The sequence below is a fragment of the Gymnogyps californianus genome, chromosome 15, assembly GCF_018139145.2.
Source record: "Gymnogyps californianus isolate 813 chromosome 15, ASM1813914v2, whole genome shotgun sequence".
Taxonomy (NCBI): domain Eukaryota; kingdom Metazoa; phylum Chordata; class Aves; order Accipitriformes; family Cathartidae; genus Gymnogyps; species Gymnogyps californianus.
In genome coordinates, this window is record NC_059485.1 from 14,927,571 (window position 1) to 14,936,697 (window position 9,127).

The following is a 9,127-nucleotide window of genomic DNA, read 5'->3' on the forward strand; positions in this document are numbered from 1 at the left end:
TTATATGCTCTGGGCTGAGCCCTGCAAATAAGCACAAAAAAAATCAAATTTAAGCCGTTGTCTCTTCTCTGATTGAAATACACTATTGATACAGTTGCATGCTTGTGCTTACACAAAAGATAATTGAAAAGTTTCTCTTTTAATGCTGTCTGGTTTTCTGCAGAATGATCACAAGCACCAGAGACCTTATGACTTTTCCTTTTAGCAGCCTTAAAGTTATTTAAAATTCCTAGCATCTGCTTGCTCAGCAACCCACCTTCCTTTACCTCGTTGTTAAGTTCCCTCCACATACCTGCATGACTACCAACAATTTTTCTCTTTTTCCTTTCTCTCTCTCTCTCTCTCTCTCTCTTTTTAAATCTTTAAATGTAATTCCAGCAATGAGTAGGAAGAAAGTAATCCAGATTACTTGGCTAACAGCACAGTATATCATCCACCTTTTGCAGTACAACTTCTTGTCCAATGAAGAGAAAGAGCAAAGGGAAGTTAGTTTTGGAGTACAATCAGCGAAGTTAGTATGTAAGCATTCTTTTACAACATTGATATGCAGGCAGGAGATATTCATGTAGCAAAAAGCTACAGTGAGGCTTAACATTAGAGTTTTGTTAGTGCATGAGACAGAAAATGAGTAGTAACCTGCTAAAGCTAGTTGACAAAATAAGCGGTTGTGTCCTTTCTGATTCTAAGAAGGGTAAGAAACCACACAGTCTAAAAATAACCAGCAATTTTTGCATGATGTAATATATAGTCACTATTATATGCAATGCAATGGTTGCTTTTCACAAAACAATAAAAAGATGCAACACGTAAGGTCTAGAAAATTTCAAGCAAAATGTATTTATTGACAGCTGCTTCCACTAACTCAGACAGTGGCTGCTGCACTAGAAAATATTATACAGATTTTTTAAATCATCACAGATAAGTGAATACAATAAGTTTATGTATAAATATTCCAGCACTCTACCAAATTTCATAAAATACAATTCTTAAGAAAAGATCTGGTAATTAGCAAGTTAAGGTCTTAATTTCTCTTTCATCTAAAATGAAAAAAAAATTACCTGCTCCACATTGTCTCTTTTCATCATGAACAAAATGAAGTTTAAGTTAAGGAATGAAATTAGAAAGAAGAACTTTCAAATTTGTGGAAAAAGTGCAGAAATCTCACAGTAAAAGCAGAACTTAGAACTGTCCTTTGTCAAAGATCTAGACAAATGTAGGCAAATGCATCTGCCAAAGTTGGACCATACCTCTTTAGTTGACTTCAGTCTCTTAAAACCCTGAGTGTGCTTTGTACAAAACAACTTGAAAACACCAGAAGATTCACATTAAAATAAGGCAACCAGCATTTGGAGAGTTTCAAATAATCCTGTCTGTAGCTTGCTGTGTGATGAAAATGTTCTGAAGATCTCCCGCTAGATTTGGGCAGATCAATGCTAACCGTGGTATCTGATGGTACCTAATTCCTTCTGACCTTCAGTAAGAGTAAGATACTTGATTTTCACTTTCACAAATCCCCAGTTGTCTTATAATAATTCATTTTACTGGGGATTTGCTTCTTAGGGTGTTCCAGTAATGACATTTTATTTTCCTGTCCCCAATCCTATGATAGGCTCCACACAGGTGTAAAATTCTACATAGCGATGCCAGGATCAGGCTGACTAAATGACAAAGAGATGGACAACTGGATGAGAATACAAATTTGCATATATTTCCATTATTTTGGCACTGGGCAAGAAGATTTCTCTATTGACTTCCCCTCAAAGCCACCGAGAATAAAGCTATAAAAGAAGATTATCAAAAAGTAGGCCATGTTGCTCTGCCTATCATATTCATGTTGCCACTTCTCATTTTCCAGAGGTAAGAGATTTCAGGGTGGATTCAGAGTGAATGACTGGTACAGCACTCCATGGTGATGCATGCCTTCCTCTTAATCTCAGTGCACAAATTACATGCTCACATACCTAGGGATATAGATATGCTTCTCGTAGGAAACAGATATGAGGGGACAAAGTTGGCTGAAGACAGGGGACAATGTCGAATTTTTATCGCATGGCCTAACTGTGGGTCATGTTTAAAAAATCAAAAGAATAAAAAGATGTGTCAGAATCTAGAGACATCCCGTAGATGTTTCTAATCTCTCCAGCACAATTTACCAACTTCAGCAAAATGCATATTTCTCTCTCTATTCTCAGTATATGAGAACTGCCAATAAAAGCTGCTTTTCAGCTTCCCAGATAAAACTGTTTTTTCCCCTCTTGCTTGCCATTTTTCCTGAAAAAACTTCGTTTGCTTTTTAACTGTGGAGCAACAGGGCTCCAGATCTTTCAAGTCTGTGATGAAACCCCAGTTACACAGTTTATCAGCTGAATCTGTAAATTAACAATGTCTGTATCCCCGGGCCATCACTCTTCTCAAATAATAGGAAGTTGGATCATTGCCCTTGTGGGTGAACATCAAAAGTTGTGTCCAAGAAGATGTGAAACAGAGCTTCTAGAAGAATAAAGGTGAACAGCAGAGGCACTCAGAGTTGCAAGTGCAACTGCTCACTTCACAAAAAAGGTGGCAACTCTGTGGGTGGCAAAATCAAACAGAGGTGGGAGTGTTACAGCCATGATCTTCCATGCTTTCTCAAGCACTGCAGAGCTGAGATTCTCACCTCTCATTTCAACATTTGACAGATTTTTTTTATAAATCAGGCACCTCACAAACTTGAATTCCATTTTGATATCCCTGGTAAAGCCTCTAAAGCCTGCCTCCTAGTAATAATGTTCTGCTTTCTGCTTTATAAACCACCAGAAAAATCCATATGTTTCATGTTAATTCTGTTGCAAATGCCTTGAATTGAATATCCTTTTAAAAAAATTGTGTGTGGTTATAAGTTTCCAGCCTTAGAAACTCTTATTTTGGAGACCTACACCAAAGGGCAAGTTTAAATCTTGGCTTAAAACAAAGATATGCTCTGCTGACTGTTATCACGGAAATTTAGATAGTGGACTGCAAGGTGCTGCACCTGGGTCGGGGCAATCCCAAGCACAAATATAGGCTGGGTGGAGAATGGATTGAGAGCAGCCCTGAGGAGAAGGACTTGGGGGTGTTGGTTGATGAGAAGCTCAACATGACCCAGCAATGTGCGCTTGCAGCCCAGGAAGGCAACCGCATCCTGGGCTGCATCAAAAGAAGTGTGACCAGCAGGTCGAGGGAGCTGATTCTCCCCCTCTACTCTGCTCTCGTGAGACCCCACCTGGAGTACTGCGTTCAGCTCTGGGGCCCCCAGCGTAAGAAGGACATGGACCTGTTGGAGCAGGTCCAGAGGAGGGCCATGAAGATGATCAGAGGGCTGGAGCACCTCTCCTATGAAGACAGGCTGAGCGAGTTGGGGTTGTTCAGCCTGGAGAAGAGAAGGCTCCGGGCAGACCTTCTAGCAGCCTTCCAGAACCTAAAGGGGCCTACAAGAAAGCCAGAGAGGGACTTTTTACAAGGGCATGTAGTGATAGGACGAGGGGTAATGGCTTTAAACTGGAAGAGGGGAGATTTAGATTAGATGTAAGGAAGAAATTCTTCACTGTGAGGGTGGTGAGGCACTGGCACAGGTTGCCCAGAGAAGTTGTGGATGCCCCCTCCCTGGAAGTGTTCAAGGCCAGGTTGGATGGGGCTTTGAGCAACCTGGTCCAGTGGAAGGTGGCCCTGCCCATGGCAGGGGGGCTTGGAACTAGATGATCTTTAGCGTCCCTTCCAACCCAAACCATTCTATGATTCTATGACTCTTCTTTCCTGCAATGAAAGTGCAACCCAGTTTCTAGTTTAATTGTTATTGTGATCCCTTCCGACCCCTCGCTTTCCATTGTTACACAATAACCTCCTTTTGTTAGAAAGCAACAACAAAAAATGAGGTTAAACTATGTCCCCCACTGGTGGTCTTGAAACTTTGTGGCCTCTCTCATGACACCCATGCACACGACAATGTTCAAAAACATCCTTAATCTTTCTTAGGACAGGAATCAAACTCCTGAATAAATCAGGAATTACTTTTAGTGGAAGACTTTTCCCTAAATTACATTTATGCAACTTGTTATTACATTTCACATGAAGTATCAGAGAGGATTATGGGAAATAGGATAGCACCTACTGTAGGTATCTATTTCCCATAGAAGCCATTAGGGCAAGTTTATTAGCCCATCGTGGTTGTAAATAATGAATTCAATTCAATATTTGGGGTTACCTGGGGTTTAAATTGGTACTGATCTTAGTCTAATGTTTCCAATTTCAGGAATTGAAACACATTACTATATGCCTTTGCCAGCATGCAAAATGTTAATCTTGATAGATTACATTAATCTTTATAGAGAGCACTTTTTGCTCCACTTATATTTCAGGATCTTAACTCCTCAACATAAGGATGCTTTAGGTCTTTATATGGAGAACACTGCACATTTATTTTAATTGGATAACTGAGCTTTTCTGCTTACTGAGCTGTCTGCCTGACATTTGCAAAATGCAGCTTTTTTTTCCCCAACATAACCTAACTGTTCATTTTTATAAGGCCTGTCATCCAAAATGCAGAACCTAATCCTTAATTAGTTGTCATATTTGTTTAGATGTTATACATCATCCATTGGACTGAACTGTTTGGTTTACTGTCCTTTCATAATGTCCATTAAATGATTATTTTTGCATTCACTTATGTTTTATTTAACAGTTTTCCTACGTCCTGAACTCCTGACTTACAGGCCTTTTGCTAAAGAATGGAATCATTAAATTGGTTAGGCACGCAGGCTGCCCAGGCAATGCACGGGTAAATCAAAGCTAACAGAAAGCAAAATAAATGCAGCCATGAGCAGTGCTGAGAAGCAGACTGGAGTGCTGTAAAGCACCTTAAACACAATGAGCTCTTCTCCAGTTTGGATTTTCAGCTGTAAATCTCTTTTGGAATCAGGAACCTACAACAAGCCAACCTGTCTCATGGGAAAGAGAAGGGACACTTCACTGTCATCCGATCCCTGTTAAGCAAGCGATGGGGTCATGGAGGCATGTTTTTTTCACTCTGACTGATGTGGAACAGGGACTGGAATCCAGGACAGAGTCCCAACCAACAGACTATTAAAGAAATGTTTCTCAATGACTAATTATTTAAGTTAAATGGGAGGTTTTTAACAGAAGAACTGAGAACGACTTGACTCAATATACACATGGCAGCTACATATGGAAGAAAACCATTCCTGTATTAAGTTGAGCGAAGAGAAGAGTTTTCAAACTATCTCCCACATGTATTTGTGAGTGCTTTGAACACAGTTTCAGTTGGCATGGCAATCACCTCTACCTCCCCTTCCACCCAAAACTCTTACTCTTAGTACCCCTACCTAACTGGGTACTGCAAACCACATAAACCAAGATCACCTACCTTGAGCACCCTGGTAGGACATGAGGTAGGAATCTGAAAAGCTTGACAGCATCTACTATAGAGAGCTAAACAACAGCTGAACAGGAGCTCCTGGCCCTGAATGCTGCCTGACTGGACACCTAAAATGACATTGATGTTTCCAGGTCCCTCCATCAATATAATTCAAAGTATCTGCTCTTTGCGAATGGGTAATCCACGTTTCATTGCTTTGCTGCATAGCAGGAGTTGTATCCTAGCAAACTAAAGCGAGTAGTGAAATGCTCAGGTAGTCACATCACTGTTTCAGCTACAGTGCCATTGTATTAGATTCATCCTTTGTTTGTGTGGATATAGGAAATGTACCCACATACTTAAATACAAACCAGCATGAAATAAAAACCTTTCTTTTCCAAGTAAGAAAATAAGGACCAGCTCTTGGATCTAGAAGTACTTTTAATCTTTTTCCTCCCTGTGCTAATCTCAGTATTACCTCATTAAAAGATTCAAGTTGATGATATACTGGCATATATAGTACCTAGATTTTTTTCTGATCCCAGTCTGTGTCCATTGTGCTTTTTGTGAAGTGCTGCAAGACAATTATTGGTATGCAGAGCACTAAGGAAGTGCTGGAGAGGCATAAAAGCTGCCGGAGAACAATTTCCCTTTCAGACTGTCCTGGTTTTGGCTGGGATAGAGTTAATTTTCTTCTTAGTAGCTGGTACAGTGCTGTGTTTTGGATTTAGTGTGAGAATGATGTTGATAACACACTGATGTTTTAGTTGTTGCTAAGTAGCGCTTATCCTAAGTTAAGGACTTTTCAGTTTCCCATGCTCTGCCAGCAAGCAGGTGTGCAAGGAGCTGGGAGGGAGCACAGCCGGGGCAGCTGACCCGAACTGGCCAAAGGGATATTCCATACCATGGAACGTCATGCCCAGTATATAAACAGAGGGGAGCTGGCCAGGAGGGGCGGATCGCTGCTGGGGCATCAGTCAGCGGGTGGTGAGCAATTGCATTGTGCATCCCCTGGGGTTTTTTTTCCTTTTTTCCCTTTTTTTTTTTTTTGTTACATTCCTTTTCATTATTATTACTATTATTATTATTATATTTCACTATTATTATTGTATTATATTTTACTTTAGTTATTAAACCTTTCTTATCTCAACCCATGAGTTTTACCTTTTTTCCCGATCCTCCTCCCCATCCCACTGGGAGCCGGGGGGAGGGGAGCGAGGGAGCGGCTGTGTGGTGCTGAGCTGCTGGCTGGGGATAAACCATGACACAGACAAAAAGCAAACATCTCCATTGCTGTATGAATCAAGTTACGTGTTGTAAGGACTCAAGTTCCAGTCTGGAAAGACTTGGCATAAAGCTCATGTTATAGCGAGAGGTGAAGCGTATGCCCTTTAGGAATAAATGAAGCATTATGATAAACTTTTATAATACTGGTAAGACGACTGTTTTTGATGACACTTTCACAAATTCTTCAAAGACCTCTCAAAATCATTGTCTCCCTTCTGATCTCACCTCCCACTCAAATCTTCTCTTCCCACTGAAACAAGGTTGCTTTTTTTTTTTTTTTCTTCTTTTTTCTTCTCTCCCCTCCACCTACCAAAATGATGATATTTCAGTTCTACTTCAGGGAGGAAATCATTTGCACAGCCTTTTTTCCTCATGTATCTGTACTGTAAAACTGAAAAAATGTGGCAATAGGAACATGCCAAACTTGCAAAAAATCACTTGAGGTAAGAAACAGCAATATGGCACAACAGCAATTCAAACCGAAGACAAAGTTCCCAGAAAGTTAAAGAAAATAAAATTCCAGTTAAAAAACTTCACATTTTAGCCAAATAGGAAGCTAATAAATAACCTGGATGCCCTTAAAGATGATCAAGGACAGAGTAGTACAGGACATGGTATACAGGGACAGTTCTAAGACTTCCTAAAAAGATTCAATTTAATCTTTGCTAGACAATTAAAGCTGTATTAGAACTTTAAATAATTGGAAAAAATGCCCTGACAAGCTTACTGCATTTTCCTTTTTTTCTTTTGGTTACACATGATGCCTTGCTTATTCTCTGGCCAATTGTTCAATAAATACAAAGTTTTTATTAATTCAGCTTGTGTTGGCTACTTGGCCAAGAAAGGGAGCACTACTGCATTAAATCGTAAATAATGATACCAGACAACAGGCAGACGAATCCAATCACGTGAAAATTATGTGGTGGTCCAGGTTCTCTGTGCGTGTGTGTGTCCCACTCGCATTTATCTATTCACATGCTTCTCACTTTCCTTCAGTCCAAATCCTACTCAGTATTACTACCGTTGCCATTTCATCCAGCTACCAAAGGAAATGCTGTCAATATATCCCTCATGCATGGTGTGGAGGAGAGTACACTTGAACATTTAGTACTCTTATTTCATATAAAGATATAAAGTAAGCATAACATAATACCTCCCCACCATTCCTGGCAAACATCAGGGTTTCTTCTCTTTACCTTCCCAGAAGGATCCAAGCACTTTTTAGAGTAAAGCTTGCTGCTTAACTGCAAAACATGCAATATTTAATCCTTTATCTTTATGTCTTCTCTTCCTCTGCTAAATTACAATATAACAGGAACCCGGGTAGAAGAGTCACATAATTCTGTTGGCATGCATGCGACACGATTAATGGCACATTAAACTCATCATGACCTGTTGGACTGATGGGTAAGTCTAGACCTACAAGCACGTAGTTGTCTTTCCTGTGGCTTGGACGACAAACCTGGGAGTGACAAGAGGGAGCCTTCTAGAACAGTTGTCTTTCATTCCTCCCCTGTACTTGAAGATGCACAGAAATAGAAGCTGTCCATGAAAAAGACAGCTAAACAGAAGGCTAACTCCCATCCATCAGTGGAGAGAAGTGGTGCAGGGGCCAGCTGAGAGCAGAGGGCACATAGTTACTAATAACTGGCCCTCCTCGGTATCAGTGCTCCCTGAGCAGCACTTGGCTGAGCAGCTACAGGCACATTTCATGTCAGTGGTATTTTTGTGATCCTCAGATGAAATGTCCTGTTTAAATGCAGTCAGTTTGGAAGATGCCTTTTTTTCTCCTACGAACAAAACCCAATTCTTCCTCATGTATCATGCAATGTTGCCTGAAAAATACATCTGGAACTGGATTAACCTTGCCTTTTCGGGAAGCAAGCCTTCAAAACCCAGTCCCGTGCTGAATCTCGTCACTCTGGCCTCTGGCTGAAAAGCAGCAGCAGCCAAGCTTGGGCCCGCTGATGAGGTTATTGCCCCCCTCCCATAGGCGCACACCCAGACACAGACACCGCAGCCCCACTCCCTGCCCCAGCCTGCACTCCCTGGGCAGGAGGGCTGGGCACCCAGGGCAGGCACTAACCTCTTGGGGCTCCTCTGCCCAGCCACGCGCCCAAACAGCACTTCCAGGCAGTAAAAAACCTGTGAACCTTGTCAGTAGTACCTCTGTTTGCACGTATATTGCGTACAGTATAGATGGTGCAACTGTGGATAGCTCTTCGACCAACACAGTAAAAAAGAAAAGCAAAATGACTTTGAACACCAACGTATTTTTACCTTTTCAGACTAAGCTTTTATTTTGATATTACAAACCATTTTTCTTTATTCACAAATCACGGTTGTGATATAAACACTAATTTCTAAAGACAGTTATACACATTTTCTGGGTTTGTAGGGTGTTTTTTTAAATCTGTTTAGAAGTCACTATATTCCACATATGGTAGTAAT